Below are 18,872 nucleotides of genomic sequence, written 5' to 3'. Positions count from 1 at the left end.
TAGTAATTTGTTATTTATTAGTTTTTATGTTCTTCATCAAAATTTAATGAATGTGTTTGTTTAGACTACGGCAAGATTAATTCAACAAATATCGTGCAACGATTGGTTCGCTAATTGTTTGTCATCGTTTGATATTTTGAACACTGCAATATGTGAATGGTATTTTAATTTCAAATTACATTTTAATAAATTATTAACTTATTAAAGAACCTTTTGTAGTGATTTTTGTTCAGACGAAGGTTTAATATGTAAAATTAATTCACACATTTAGGTGATATAATTCTAAATATTATTACATTGTAATATGAATATTATATTATCTACAGTCTTCAGTTCTACACGGTACTATACAAATCCAGAATACAACTGTAATCACGAGTCACGATATATTTTAATTATATCGTAGTAGTATACTATGTCCATTAATTTTTTTTCAATAGTGAATTACATTATTTCTAATCAATGATCATATACCTAATATCTATTATATTATAATTTATTTATTGTGTAGTACCTACTTTGTACTGACAAAAAAATCAAGCAAATTAAATCAATCATGGTTGATGTTTATATAATTAGGATATGAACCTATTTAATTAAAACAGTCTATATAACATGTTATGCGTATGCTTCAAAATATTTTAATCCAATACAGGTAATTTGGGATGCAGATGAAAATTTTTAAAGTACACTGGAGTCTGTAATCATACGTTAATGTTACAATATTTTTCGATTTGTTGAAGATTGGAGCATTTGATTACCTAATTTACAAAAATTAATAAAACTACATTATATGAATATTGTGTACGAAAACCATACAAAATCTCATTTAAATCTTTAATCGATGTATGCCTAACTTATAAATTATAATAGTTAGGTGGTTTCTTTATTTATATACCATAAAATGTCCATCATTAAAAATTTGAATCTGATCTTAATGACTCAATAAAGCAACCGTGCCACATCGTCCCTACAGGTATAGATATAGGTACCTACATCAAATAATTTATAATATGATATGCTTTAGCTTTACCGTAACATGGGGTGAATAGAGTCAATTTTACACAGGGTTTTTTTATAGTACCACAGAGATTTTTTAAAATTAGTATTCTTGGTTTGTATGCAAGTTATGAATCTCTCCGGATAATGATATAATTTTATTTAATGACTATTAAAATTGTATTTTTATTTTGTGTATTGTACTGCTACAATAATATTAATTGAGTTAATGATATTTGGTATAAAATACATAATTCAAATCAAGTAAAACATTTTTTCTTATATTTATAAAGCGTTCTACAAAATAAACATACCCAGCAACTACAAAATACAACAGATGTAGGCAAACATTTTACTTTTACTAAAATATTTTATTTCTGGAGTTTTTAAATTATGTTTTCACTGCAGTGTCATTCTCATACACCATTTATAGAAATGCTTTGTTGTTATAGTTATTAAATAACCAAATAATAAGACAAATTTAAAATTGTCTGGAAGACCGAAGTATAAATTATTTTTTATTTTAACAATGGTATTCGAAGTTTGAACAATTGTTCTAGTATTCGTAGTATATTTGATTTAATAATAATTGTATTCTACTATTAAATAACAAATCTAAGTGAAAATTGTGAAATTGCGGTAACTGAAGTCATATAAAGACAGTCAAATAAAACTATCGCATATAATTATGTAAAAATAATATTCGATTATAATATACAAATCAAATAAATAGTTATTTCAAACCAAAAAAATATAAGTTATTATTTGACCTCGATCAATACGAAAAACTTCTTTCAGCCGTGAACAGAGTGTAACCTTCAAAATAAAATGTATGTTTGATTTGATGACAATATGTGAATGAAAGAAAACACATTTAAATAAAACTAAAGGTAGAATTATAGAAGTATGTACATACATTCCCTCAAAATTAAAAATATTTAGGTACTATGATGAATGTAAAATAATTATAAGAATAATAACAAGACAGAGCTACAATAAAACATGAATTTTAATGGGTTAGTTTAGGTAGGTAACTACCTATTTAACCGTTGTTTTTCGTATCAGGCTGACAGGATAACCCAACACCAATGTCATGTCCAATACTCCTATAGTAGATTTAACAATGTGTAAATGTAGTCATGTAGACAAAAAAAAATAACCTATATAAAAATATAAAATATAATTATTGTGATTTTAAATACGGAAGGTTAATGACTAATGAGAAAATATTGTATTCAATGTGTATTACAAACTTATTTTTTTATAATGTCTTGATACTATTATTAAATGGAACCATTGTCCATCACGTATATTAACTTTAAGGCATTTACAATAACTGTTATTTGGAATGCCTACACTAATGTTCCAATTATAAGAACCGAAATAAACTAAATTATCTTTTTTTAAATATATGTTATGATAATTACTATTTATTTTAGTATTATTTTTAGTTCTTATCAGATTATATGCTATTAATTACAATTTCGATAGGTATAGGTACTAGTGTAGTAGTGTGCTACTTGATAGTTAAACATACAAAATATTTGTGTGATGACCTTATGACAGTATACTTATCATTTATATAATTTCATAACTGTATAATATAGTGTACCTACATTGCATTATGACAGATATATAAAAATTTAAATATATGTATAATATTTATATGCAGGATCTAAATAACTACAATACTACATAATCATTACATACCCCGTGGTATGTAACCTGGGGGTCTAGAAAATGTAGTTGGTGGCCAAATATAATAGTATATTTTGTTATATTGGGACATTGCCACATTGGGTATGTTGAAACAAAGACGTATTTTTAACACTAATGAAATAAATCCAAATGTAAGTTTAAAAATGATAGCGATGAACTAATTCTACTCTTTTAATTTTTCAAAGAACTAAAATATACGTACAAAATATCGAGAAACTACATATTATGTGATGCATTTTGGATCCCCATTAAACGCGATACCCAGAATTTTTAAAATAAGCAACATCGTCTCTACATCCTATTCGCTCAGCTTATTTGTGTAAAACCACATTTTCTGAAAAAAATATGATTCAAGATTGAATTTTAAAGAATATTTACTAGCTGTGGTTTCAAATTTGAAACCTATACCATGTTTCATAGACGTATAAAAATTATGTCAAATATCCAAGTAGGTAAATTCGTAATTTTATCGTTTTAAAATTTAAGTTTGATGAACCTCTATCTATTCTTCCTGTATTATTTTAAAATTTGAATTCCTGCTTTTATATTTTATGTATTTACTATTTATTTATTAATTGTGTGCCTGTGTGTAAAGAGAGGAGGGTGGGGTTGTCTCAACAAAATTTTAGGGGTCACGGAAGATTGCGCACTTCTAACATATCATATATATGACTATAATGACAATACTAGTTAATAACCACCTACTTATACGGCTATACATAGTCAAACATAAATTTGAAGCGCCGTGGTCGTATTGTGAAAAAAAAAATTCATTGGTTTAAAAAAATTGTAGGTACCTACTTATACATTACATTTTATATTCATTTATTTATAAAATATGAAGGAAATTAAGTAAAATATTATTTTCTTAACGTTGCAATTTTAGATTTTGATTGCATCGTAGGAGACGGAAATAGCAATTCAATGTTTATAATAATGACCAGTGTTTTGTTTAACACTTTTTATGATAGAAAACAAATTTTCCAGTAGTTTTTAGGGACACCAAAAGAAAGTAAGAAAGTTAAGAACAACACAAACAATTTAAAGAAATCTGAAATTTCTCCAACTCCATTTGGTACTAATACTTAGTAATATTTTAAATATTTAAACTGAAAAAATATTCAATATTAAAACAATTTCTAAACTATACCTAATACCCATATGCCTTACAATATTTAAGGCTTTTATTGTCATCAAATTATAGTAATGATGACATAATAATTATGTTATTATTGCAGTATTTGTAAGTTTTGAGACACTTTAGAATTTTATAGCTATCGTTAATTATTGTCGTATTAGTAAGATATATATATATATATATACAGGTATCATATTATATGATGTATTTTATTATACATATGAGCTCATCTTTAATTTGAGTGTTCTTATATGTTCTACAATTGAGTAGGTAAACTCTTAATTGTAATTTTGTACAATATAATTCAAAATATCAAATTTTTTTCTACCGCTTTCGAGTTGTGCGTCATCCCTGCTGCAGTATAAAGGGTATAAACAAAACGATTCATAATTTTGTGAAAATTTTAGTGAATAATGATTACTTAATGAAGATTTAGAAATAGCAAACTGAAATACATACATTATAATTACCATTTTTATTATGCTATGCAATTATAGCGAATATTTCAAATAAAAACAAATTCATAATAACAATTTGAGCAAATAAAAAAAAATATTTTAAAATTTAAATTGTTATTAAATTGTATTTAGAATCTTTTCTAGGGAGTAGAATCTTTTATTCGACTTGCGTCTAAGTAGATATTCTTTACGATCATAGAATTGTTGTGATATTTACATTATATTTTGATTTAATATTTCATAACCTCAAAGAAGAAATAGATGACGTCAAAACATTTTTTTAAAGATTGAAATCTTAATTTTCCAAACCTACGCATTAGAATAATGTGCATTTGTACTTATAATTTTTTTATTTACCAATTTGTTTTTGTTTTCTACAATTTATAGTAGGGTGTTTTTGGTTCTTCGTCAAGGCGAAATGTTATATGAAGGAGAACTATAATATGCGTTTTTATATATTATGCATATAGACATATTATAGCCATAATAGTATAATGTACATTATACACTTATACATATATAGAACGTGTGGTAGGTAGCGATCAAGGACATGTTTACGTTACAGCAGCGTAAATAGTTGTTGTTTTGGGTCTACACCTCTACATAGGATAATTATTTGTTTGGTTGCTTGTTAATTTGAGTATTTGAATGATTGTAATATGGGATAAACCTTTCAATAATTACAAAGCCAAATTAATATTTTTTTTTTGTTATTATCCACACAGTCCTAGTTATTATCCGATTAATAAAATATTTTCACTTTTATAAAAAAATGTCAATAAAAATTGAATAATTACATTCGTATTAATGAAAAATTTTATGTTCTACAAATAACAAAAATTTTTAAATTACAACAAAATAACTAAAATCATTAGTTCAAATCAATTAAACTATTTAATTTTAATTTTTCAAAAAAAATTTCCAATTTCGTAAATATGTGTACTTTAAATGTCTAGGTTTAATACATACATATTACTCTAATTCTGAATAAGAACGATTTGTAAGGAACTTGGAATAAAATGTTTAAACCTTGGTTACTAAACTTATAAAATGTATTTATTTTGAACTTCAAAATAATTTGCAGTCTCTTGATTAAATATCGTCAAATTTTAAACAATAACCATTCATTGTCGTTCCGTTCAGAACCTAAAATGTGTACTTAAACCTTTTTATGTTTTTAAAAGGATACAAAACGTGTATTAAATGTATTACTTTAATAGTTACCCACCTAAAATGACTAAAATGGGTACGTAATAATATATAATAATAAATAGTTTTAATTACTATTGTCTCCATATCTAGAAAACCTATTAACTTAGTTGTGTACTAGTAATAGTTAAACAACTCAAAACCAGCTCGTTTGAATTTCGATTTTGATATGAAAACATTTTTAGAAAAATTAACCCCTAAATAATTTGTGTTTTATTGTAAACAAGCGTCAAGCCGTATTCTCATTTACAAAATAAGAGTTCATTTCACCGTAAGAGCTTAAGTATTACCAATTATTCCAAGAATATTAAAATATTATGGTCCTTTAAGTATATTTAAAAATTATTAAAACAAAAAGGAAACAAAAACAAGGGTAGAGAGCATAATACTTGATGAATCACCCTGTATAGTGTATATAGGTAACCACTAACTGCTATAAAATATTATAATTTATAAGTACTTAATATGATCAACTAATTTAATAGGTTATTAAGAAGAGACTTTTTAAGATAGTAATAATTTCTTACATTTAAAGATTATAACAGTATCTATTATAAATTACTAATTAATAATTTGTATGTTAAATTAAGAGATACGAAGTATCGATGATTAATATTGAGTATTTGAGTGCAATAGAATGATAATAAATTATGTTTTTACATTTCGAACTAAATATTGTATCATGTCGACATGTCGTCTAAGTAGGTAGTAACGTACCAATAATACATGTATAAATGTAGAATACATAATACGATATTGAAATGTCAAATGGATCACATATACCCAACTATTATATGCCCAAGAGGATATTCAACTGGAGCATTGAAGTTGTGGAGTGTGTCGAACACATAGGTACCTAATACAAGGACTATGATTTATTCAGTTGCTGATGACTGATGTGAACTGTATTATAACCACGTATAAGTGTGTAACCACATAATATCAGTGAAAACATAAGTGGTTTAATGCAATTTTGAGTGTTTAACAGTTAATAATACAGTCTATAGAACAAATTCAAGAATGATGGAAAAATCTTAGAAAGTGATAGTTTTGAATAGTATAGGTATCTAAAGAGCTCATAATCATCGAAAAATAAAAAAAACAAACAAAATTAATGTAAAACGAGTGTTAGAGTACAGATGTAAGACACTTATAAGAATATAATTTTGAATATAGGTAATTGTTTTACGAGAATAATGTCATTGGTGATTTAAAATCAAACATACTTATTACTTAATACTTATATTTATATAGCTTATAAGTGTACCTATACTATACGCCTATACGCTTAGTTAAAATAAAACACTAAAACAGAAAAAAACAAATAAACCATAATATGCACTAGGTAGGTAAATGTTTGTATTTGTATAAATGAATGTGGTGTTGTTCATCCATAAACGTATTAATTTTTAATAAAAATATTTAATCATTTTTATTTTACCTCTCAAAACAATGCATCATGTATTTCGGTGATCGTATTATTAACAATATTTAAACTGTTTTCCACACACTAGCATTTTTAGAAAAGAGTCGTTGCAATATACACTTATACACGTTAATAATATACAAATTACAAGTACATAAACACATTGAATTGGGTTTTATTTCTCAGAATTTAAGACTATCCAAATTAATAATATTTAATATATTCCAAGTTTAATAATATAATAGGTTAGGTTAGTTTACTAATATTATAATTATTGTATGAACGCCTATGTATAAGTAACGATAATTATTTTTTTTTTTTTTTATTGATCTTAAGCTTCGGCAACTGAGGCCATTAGCTGTAGTAGAATTTGTATTGTAGGTTTGTATTGTATATTTTTTGGGACGGTAGGGGGGAACACGTGTGTGTTTGTTTTTGGCAGAATTTCGAATGGGGCACCCGTAGGTTTCTGCCATGCCCCGGGGGTGGGGGATGGCAGCACTTGTTCTCCGGTCACCGCGACTTGTCCGGAGAAAAATGCCGCCCGGTAGCCGAGGATCGAACTGCGACCGGCTGCGTCGCAGCGGACGCGTCAGACCCTCGGTCACCTCATCCCCCGTATTATAATTACTTGTCTATATTCGGTAATATTATAAATTATTATAAATTAAATATTTAATATATTTTGAACACCTGAGTTATTACAAATCAAGGATCGACAATAGATATATGTGTATTTAAACATAGTTTTTAAAAAAAACAACACTTGCATCTTGCAAGATGCATGACTACAGAAGTACTATTGACCGCTTATGATTTCTAGTAGTCTGCAGAAAATAATGACAAAAATAATATAATAGATAGACTATTGTACTAACTAACTTGTACATACCTAATTAACAATAATCATCTGATGTTTATACAAACATGCTCTATACTGCACTGATGAGTATGGAAAACATAACAACATGGAGGGCGGTTAGTTTACTCAACAAGTATGGTACAATGGTACGGGATAATAGGGTAATATATATAAATATATAGATTATCGTGTTTTGTCGTCAAGACAGGCCACATCACTGTGAGATGTTCTTACGCCGCTCGTAATGCTGTTATACTCAGTGCTTAGTATAAGGTATTAAGGTCTGTGCTATGTACTACCTATAATATTATACTAAACATTATACAATGTGTTACTAGGATGATGACAGTATATACCTTAAGTTATGAAAAAATAACTCTTTAAAGGGGATCCAACTCTTGTATGTTTTTAGTTTTAGGCAACTCAATTTTTTTTCTTTTGAAACTGAACCTACTGCACATTTGTTTATGTATTATCAAAACTTTTCAACTTTATATCATAATTTTTTTAAATTGTATGAAACTGTTTTAGTAGTCTATCAATACTAACATACACAATTAAAACAGAAATACATGTATAGCTGTATAGATTGAAACGTTGTGTTGATGTTGTTGTTGTATGTCTTTTGAATAATGAATGAAATGAAATAAAAAGTTTCAACATATTATGTCAATTTTCGTGTAACAAAAACAGTATGTCGATATCACAAAGTTCATCTTAGAATAATAAAAAATAAAACTAATAGTATATGGTGATAGTTTTGATTACCTATCTGGCTATCTATTAGTTATTCGCTTATTAAAATTAAACATATTAACATTAAACAATTTTAATATTTTCTTATAAATAGTAGGTAAATGGAACATATTTTATAATTTAATTATTTCATATTATGTATTTAATCCAAAAGTATTCGTTTATTATTGTTTGTTAAATCTATAATTGAATCATAAAGAGAAATTGATTATTAATAACTATAGTTATAATAATTTTTTTTTTATAAAAAAACGAGACACCTAGCTGATAGCACATACATTTCAAGGGTCAAAACAAATAACAATAATATTACATATATGTAGATAACAATGCAAACGGAGTGATGAGAATTATCAGGCTTGATTTTTTAATCAAGCCTCCGAAACTAGAAATTATTAATTAGTAAATGTATTATTTAGGTATATATAAATCGTGATAGTATGTACTAATTGTTTACTTGTTATTAATATTTAACGTACACCTATTTTAAATATACCTAGTTTAATGTTATCTTTTTAATAATAAAAAAAATTATAATGATGTACTTGCCATTTGATTTCGTTGGTATGAAATATGAATGCATATAATTATTAATTAATAATTATCATAGCGGTTATTCTGTTATAGCATTGATTAAATAAAAATATATAATACAATGGTATTTTAGTGTTATTATGATTTTATAAAATGTTGCAACAGTTGGTACATTTTTATTAAGTATTTTACTAGGAAAAATAATAACCGAATGTTTTAATAAATAAATCAACAATTCACGTTGTTGTTTTTATAAAATAAGATATCCAAACATTTTGTTTTCCAGGTTTGGTTATATTTTGGAAAAAGATGGTGCTTATATGAAGAAAGATCGAGAAAAATATATTTTTTTTATTTATTAATTTAATTGTATCAATACACCAGGTATTTTTACAATGTTAGGTACAGTCTGCGATTTACGATTAATATGATTACAATATTATGTGTACAAAGATTTACAAAATTACAATGAATTATTTTGGTTAGCTTATAATTCATAAGTCTAAGTTAGAATCTGAGAATGAAATGTTATCTTTGGGTTCTAATGGGATATCCTGTGGTAGCCGAGGTTTAAGTCTTAGATTGGTGGATCTACTGCCGATTTTGTAGTGGAGTGCTCCGTCAACTTTGGGAAGTTTTTCGTGGACATTTTTAAATTGTTGTGTTATCCAGGTAGATAGGTGTGGTGGCTCCATGCCATTGTGTAGTTTTGTTTCTCATGAACCACGGGGATTTTAGGGTTAACCTTAAGAATTTATTTTGAAGAGTTTGTAATTTTGTAATTTTTGTTTTTGAGGCAGCTGCCCATACTGGGCACGCGTTAGTTAATAACAAGATAATTGATCACATTAACTCTATATTTTAAAAATGTCCAATAAAGTTTAGTTCATTATTTTGTTTTTATTATACCTATACTTACTGCAGGTATTAATATGTATAATTATTTGTTAAATTGCCACCCGGACCAACGAATTGATTGCCTACATGATATAATAAAGTTAATATTTAAAATGTTCTATTAATACATTTTCGTTTATTAAAATGCTGCAAATTTGGACGAAGATAAATATTTTCTTATACTTAAGTATATAAGTAGACAGTTTTTATCTATTTAATATTTGTATGCACTTAAAAACAATATACCAATATTTTATGCATTACTTTATACTATTTACTTAAGCCAATATGCATACAATCGATAAGTTCTATAAAAAAAACTCTGTAATCTTTGTACTAAAATGAGAATTTAGAATACTTTAGTATTAATTTATTGAACAAAGTCCTCCAAAAAATTTATTATTTATAACCTGTTATAACATGTATAAGGTATATAATTATTAATACAACTGATATAACTGACAATTGAGTCAATTATGACAAACGAATTAATCGTATAAATATACATTTGAAAATCAAATTATAATTTATTATACTTCAATAGCTGCTGCTATGCTGACTAAGCAGAAGTATCAGTTAAAACTCATATAGTCATAATAATGTGTAATGTGTATTATTTTTGTTTATTTAAGTATGAATACATGGATATTCTGATATTGAATGTATAATAATTTATACCTATACTTCTAACCACTAACCAGTACCTGCCTTTTAACTAGTTGATTCACCTTTACTCTTTCGTAGTAATCTTATGAGTATCTTAAATCTTTACAAGTATGTATAACTATTGTCTAATAGAATATATGATATGAATATATCATATGAAATATTGTTATCTAAACGCATGGTCATAATAACTAAATATTTAGTTATAATAATGTCAATTTTTAATTTTAATAAATCATTTAAGCAGGAATAAAGTTCAAAGTAATAAATTAGAAACAAATCATTTTATTAATAAATACATAAACGATATTTGGTAGATACTTACCACCTACGTTTACTACTTATATCTTAGAATTTAGATTGAGAGCGGAGCTTAGAATGCATTGAATCTACAATGAGTTGATATAGTTTTGTGTGCCTGTCATCACCTTTTGGGGTAGTAAAAATTTCAATTTTCTTCTACCTACCTCATCACCGTTTTGGTATAAAAAAGTAAATCTAGTTGGTACTTAGGGGAAAAGTCTTACAAAATTGATTTTGTTTTTTTGGTAGAACTCAAAAACAAATAACCATAAATACATTATATTTTCACCAAATGTTTATTTGACCGTTTTCCATACATGATACATTTTTTTTAATGTTTCGACTCTTTTTGAGCTATTTATGGGCATGAGAAATTTTCTATTTTTTTTAAAATGTTGATAATTTTATTGTCGAAAGATAATTTTTTGCTCAGTCATAAACTTGAAATTTCTCATACAAGATGTTGATAGTATCTATAACTAAAAAGTAAAGCTGAGTGGTAGTTAGAAATTTTAATTTAAAATTAGTTAGGTATGACATTAAATTATTTTGTTGTAATTTAAAAATATTATTGAACTATTACTTGAAACTTTTGAAGTACCTACATTTATCATTATATTTTATACACATAGTGACTTTTGAAAGGCAATGTTTTAGGAAAATTTTTTCTTAATCTGCTGTATTTAAAATAAATTACTTAATAGCAATAATATTATGTAATATACTCAGTAATAACTAATATATAAGCTGACAGGCCGTGTTCTCTCATAATCGTTTTTTTTATACAATGATTTCATTTTATTGAATTCAAATTTAACACATTCATTACAGTGACCCACACAACACCTAATGTACAACAGAGTGGTATCCATTTGTCCACTTTTTTATTCAAACAGCTGTATTTATTGTTTTTATAGCTGTTAATTAATAATAACATGGTTAGTGATTACAATAAAGTACTACATTTCAATAGACATCGCACGTAGTTTGAATACTGTATTATGGAAGTATAAGACTAAGCATATATATAGTATCTATTGTATATGCAATTATTTGTATCAAATAATGAATTAAATGTGTTTGTGTTCTATAGACTCCTATTTGTAAAGACACATTTTAATTTCAAGAGGCCGCCACACCCACACGTGTTGCTTATAGTTTGTTTCCATCCTATAAACGTACAACATATAAAAACTATCAAATTTGTGTTCAGCACTTCCGATTTTGTGTAATAGATAACCTTGTAAAAACCTATATTATACCCATGGAAAAAATTACACTTTAAAGATTTTCATAACTCACTTAAAAATAAGTTAAAATACGTTAGTAGACCGAAACAACAAGGAGGGTGTGGCACAGTGGCGTCCATTTATAATAATGTACGAAATGAATACGACCGAAGTTGTTGATTGCTGTAGACTTATAAGTTATAATGTTGTCATAAGTTTACCAACTTTATTGGCTTAATTAGGAATTATTTGATATAGGTAATATAATATAAATATAATATAAATATAGTTTTAATATATTACTAAACATTGCGATTTTCGAATTATTATTATTATTGAGAATTATTATTCATTTATCTGTAATTTAAATAATTGATATCCCTAGCTTTTACATTTTAGCTCAATCGATTATTATACTCATCGGTTCGGATTCGATTTGTAGATAAACTGCATTTGCTAATATAATATGATACCTACAGATTAACGGTTACTGTTTTGAAGTGTTGGATGATCTTAAGCTGGAACATTTTATACTTAAGTGGTGGCGATAAAACTCGGTCAGACCATATCATTTGACGTGTGCTAAGAAACGTATACCTGCTAATTATTATACAGATAAGCACATCGGTTGTTTTTTTACCGACGGTTGGGCGGGATTGAAATGCTCTTCAACTGTTGCATAATATTGACTTGAACCGCTGTCGCAAATCTAAGACGGCTGCGATAATATTAAGTTCACAATACTATAACAGTAGTAAGTACTTATATACGGCTGGCTATAGTGAAAACTTATTGGTAGGTACTATAGGTAGTATGCTGCAGTAGCCAGTAAGGTACCTATGGGTACTAATGGTACTATATGATTGTCACAAACACAAATATAATAATTTAGGTAAGTAATAAATAATAATATAATATAGCGTTTGGTATGGCGCTCAACCTCGAGTGGTTTTTGGTTAAATGTAATATAATATTTAATTAGTTTATTACACAAATTCACAACACATACACCGTTTATCAACCAATTTATTTTGGGAGTAAGAGATTAGATAATCAAAACAATGCACTAGGCACTAGCTGATACTGGTCTCACTAATACATATTTTGGCGCATGCCAAACTAGTAACTACACGCAACTACAATCGGTATATAGTTACTATATAATATAGTTTATATCGTCCAATATAATATTGAACATATTGATGTGTTTTTTATACCGTAAAGTACACGATGGATGTTAATGCATGTGTATATTTTTTTTAACGTACTCAATCAAGGTTCTATAATAATACGTTTTTATATGTATGCAGGATGATTTATTAAGTACGATCCACTCACTTTTTATACTTAAATCACAATATTAAGTATAACATATTTAAACATTTACTTTTGACACTTCGATACTTAAATATAATTTCACAAAAATTACTATTTTGATAAAAACAAAAGTTTTTAGCTCAAGTGCCTAAATAATATTTATATTATACATACAACCTATACATAAAGGACCAGCTTGACAAATATATCTAGGATATGTGCGAAATGGAGTGGAAGTGTGATTTTATCGTATTAAATGGATGAATAGATGAAAATAATTCATTCTTGCAAGAATTTGACATGCCAATTATTAACGTATATTTATTGTAGATATCTCAATTTGTTGAACTTGACAGCAAGTATCACTGTATCAAGTACGATTTACCTGGTTTCAGGGTGGATTTGGCGTACTTTGGCCAGGGTGGAGAAGAAAGTGAACTCACGTCACCCAAAAATGTAGTTTATTAAGTTTATTTTAATATCCAGCGGCAAAGCAAAAACTAATATAGCTCGTCGCCACTGACTTGTATTTACAGCTCATTGCAATAGTTATTGCCTTCACTTCTCTTTCGGGCCTCCCTTCTCATAATTTTATTTTTATATTTGTATAGAATACAGCAACTTAACAAACTAAGTAAATCTAAATCCATATGATATGTTTATCATTATCAGTAATAATAAAAACAAAGCTCATCGTCTTCGGTTGCCGAGTTTTACCTGTGGGTAATACTATTCATAAATAGTACTTGGTACACAGTAGTACAGTACACTGATAATAATTAATGATTAATAATTTTCTAATACGCTGGACGCTGGTAAGTGATAAATGAAAGATTTATGTATATATTAAAGATCTACATTATAGTCTATAATATCATTATTCATTGTGGCGTATAAATACAGCTATGTTCTTTTAAGTTCAGTTATAAGTTTGCCTTTGCACAAGCCAAGCCCAACGACATAGATAATAAGTGTCGTGTTGAATGGGTTTTTATAGGATACCTTGATGGAGATGTTTGTGGACTGATGCAAGTGTTTAATTCATAGTAAGTAAAAGCAATAATGCAATATAGTGGCGTGTATCATAAAAAAAAATGGTGTTGCTCCAATAAATTTAAGTGATCTATCACTTTTAATATGATTATACCGACCTATAAAATGTCTTATTTTTCTTCTATCAATACCCACACCCTCTCCCATTTTTTGCCTGGATAACTCTTGGACCTTATGTTACACGTCACAAAATGTAATTATCACTTTACCACAGTATAGTAATTTCAATTTTTTTTTACTATGCAAATATTCTTATACGAATTCTATCTGAAACTTATTCATGCTTCGGGCTAATCTACATAGAGGAGCAAATTATCACACTATTGGATTGAAAATACGCAAATGGTAAATGTTTACCTTGCTCGACGATCAAAATGACGCTACATGCTTTATCAGTTATAATTAGTTAACAGTTCACTTAGATTTGTGTTTTTAAATAAATTACACTGTTGATATCTTTGTGGAATAGGTGGGCTGGGAATGTACTGAAATATACATATTATGATTATTATGTTGTGAATCATTGTTTATAAATATTAACCTCGACAACGTGGTTTAATGGATAGTATGGTGTGTTTAATAGTTTTGGCTTTACTTTACTCGTGTAGCCAGGCCACACAAGCAAGTCATTTACTAGTCTCGTGAGGATTACATTTTTAGACGCGCTGTGTATTAAACTAAGACACATATCAGTCACTTTATCTACTACTTTATAACAGCCTATTGTTTTGTGACTAAAACGAGGAAGATCAAAAAAAAATATTTATTTGGTACTTACATCAGTGGGCATCAATTTAGATTTTTCTAGAAGAGTCGAACAAATTAAATAATAAGTTATTATGAAACACGAATGACCAGCGATTGGAATGATGAATGGATTTTTATTGATTAAAACTTGTTTTGATGGAAACTAAAATAATGTATAGGTAACCCTACTGGTCGTCTGACCAAGATACAATTAGATTGTAGGTACATTTAAGAAAATTCTACCAATAACCCAATAATTTTAGAAGTTCAATGGAAAATACCACTTAAAAATCCTAAGATTTTCAAAAATTGAATAATGCAATAACTATAGAAAGTTTGGACTATTCAAAATATGGAAAAAAAGTTGTTCAATTTAATAGAGAAAAATCCAAATCGTGGACATATCTGATCAATCAATTTGGCAGTTTATAGTGTTTCTACCGTAGATGCGTTTGAAAGTAGTTTCAGAAATAAAATTACACGAGATTACGACATTATTGTTGTTGTGTGTATACATGTCTGCATGCATACAATATGTCAATATGTCACACACCATTTAGTACATAAAAAGATAAGTACACATCGTATACAAGCTCATGCGTGTAATGTTTCAACTATAAAAAAAACCAATACAATTATAAAAACCATCTGAAATACCTCTACCTACTAAAATATAAAACTATCGTCAACAACCAGTTGGGAGTTGGGACATTTAAGCTAAAATCAGACACAAGAATATTCCCACATCCTAATCAAATAACGCCACTGACTTTTTATTATTTTAGCGTTTATTAGACGACGAATAATGTAGTGTGTATAACGTGTTGTACATTTGTACTACCTACTATAGTCTGCAGTCCATGGGTGATAGGACGATAGGTAGATACTGGCGTACTGTATATACTATTACTGTGTTACCAATGTATATACTAGGTTATATACGAGTTTGTAAAAACCACAAAAAACATCAAATAGTTGCGTGATCACTAAGTGTTTAAATGCAGTAAACTTTGTTTTAAAAATAGACTACACTTTAACTACCTATAAACTTAAGTGACAATTCCGAAACTCAAAATTTGAATAAACGCATAATTTCACGCGGGTGGAGCGTGCTTAAAAAATGGGTCGAGGATACAACTAAATAGTGAAGCCTGCGCAACTGTAACCACCGGGTTCCCTAGTTGTTAACTAGTAGCGCACAAAAAAGACCGGGAATAACACTTCATTAGTCATTACACGTTAACACTTATTCAGTATACGATACTATGATAGCAATTGCTAATTAGTAATAAAAGTCATAAGAGGACTGCAAATGGCTGTTAAATATTATCAATCTCCCGTTATAATAATCGCTTTAAAACTATAATGAACACTAAACGACATGTGTACATATTACACATGTTATTGTATATAATGTATAAAATATATAATTAATACCAGTATATATTAAATTGGTGAATAAGGCGGGCACGATTTGATGATTCACATATCTGAGCATTTTTTAAGGCATGGACTTATAGACCTTCGATATTACCCTTATCCTGAGCATTATGCGTGGAAATCCATTGAAAAAGTTGGGGGGCTTAGATTTTTATCATAAACAAATGCAGTAAGGGTCTTTTGAAATTTGCAAATCATTTTGTAGTTAAAAATGTATAAAATGTTCAATTTTGATAGTTAAGGCTTGAACATGTTAGTTACTCTGACGTGTTTGTTGTAATTTAAAATATAATTTGTGGGCACTTGAAACTTTTAAAGTACTTATATTATTATATTTTATGAGCACCGTGACATTTTAAAATGCATTTTTTTTTCGAAAATTTATTCAACCTATTGTATTGCTAATTTTAACAGTAAAATAAATTACATTAATAGCATTAGTAATACAAAATAGGTATACTTAGTAATATTGGATGACAGATCGTCTTCGCACAGAATAATTTTTCTTGTACAATGATTTTATATCATTGAATTCAAATTTAACACGTCCATTACAGTGATCAGTGACCCACACGACACCTAATTTACCCAATTTCCCACCTTTTTTAAATTTAACATTTAGATGGCTTATAATCGTTTTAAATAGTACTGCAAGTACGGTTTCGCAATCGTTCTATTGTCTTAATTCTTAATATTTGGTACCTACCATTATAATACCTAATAATACCTACCTATATTACTTATAAATTATAAGTATATCAGTAGTACCTATATTAAATATTATAAGAATATAAATTCTAACTAGGCACTTAAAATTAAGTGATTAATCTTAAGGGTACATATAAATGCGTACATTACGTTTTGAATATCATATATTATTTTCATTAGATCAATAATGATAAATATTAAATACCCATTTTCTTTTGTTCAAACTTTAAATACGAGACAATTAAAATATACCTATGGCTATTTAAATACTTAACCAATACAATGTATACGATTTATAAATTAAAAATTCTTAATCCGGATTAAACTTTATGTACATTATCTATGGGTAATCAATAATTACGTATATGACGTTACATACTGTCTTTATGATATCAATAAGTATAGTATCAACACAGGGGAAAATAAATCCTTCGAAAAAAATAGGATTGAACTAAACCTTTATAGAAAAACAAGTGTTATCTTCATCAAGTGTTTTTGTCACAACTATCAAAATTATACCTTAGGTATACGTATAGTATCGGACTGCCATCTTTACAGTAACCTTTAACTATTGTCTATTTTATATGATATTGTACCCATTCGTTATAAGGTATTCCTAATTTATGATCAATGAATTATGATTGATAGATAAAAGATAATTATTGGTATATACTACATACACCAGTGATTTTCAAATTTTTACTATACACTGCACACCGTACACTTCAAACAATTTTCACGGCACACTGACCTTCTTTTTAAACGAACAATTTAATGCAATCGATAATTTATGGAAAAACCGAGGCACACTTAGTGGATACTCGCGGCACCCAGTTTGAAAACCACTGACATATACATTGTACAGTGTGTTTCTTTTTAAAGGTAATATTAAATATTTCAGTCCAGTGACTCTTTTTTGGGAGGAGATATAGGGAATACAGAAACACACATTTTCGACTATTTTTCTGATTTTAGGTTTTTTAGTGTGCGCATGCGTAATACAACTTACCTTTTTTAATTACTTGTGTTTTAAATACCTACCAAACTCAGATAGAGCGAATTTTCTTAAGTAATTTTGACCTCTATATATGTGGCTTCAAAATAAAAATTAACATAATAACAAAGAGCCACTGACTGAAAATAAAATACGCTGTATTTGTAATATCATATAGGATAATTGTTGAAAAATGTAATGATTTAAATTAAAATATTAACTCGTTGTCATACAGTCAATGTTGGTTTTGGTGCCATGGTTAAGATGTCAAAATAACTTAAAGAAATGTGGTCTATACAAATTTTGCATTGAAAATACCGGTTACTTAAAAAAATGCAGGTTGTATTGCTGATGAAAAACACAAAGAACTAAAAATTTGAAAATCATCAAATAATTTGAATTTTGGTGTTCCCTATC

This window comes from Myzus persicae, unplaced genomic scaffold, assembly GCF_001856785.1.
Source record: "Myzus persicae strain clone G006 unplaced genomic scaffold, MPER_G0061.0, whole genome shotgun sequence".
In the NCBI taxonomy this organism is placed as follows: domain Eukaryota; kingdom Metazoa; phylum Arthropoda; class Insecta; order Hemiptera; family Aphididae; genus Myzus; species Myzus persicae.
Note: the sequence above shows the minus strand (reverse complement) of the source record.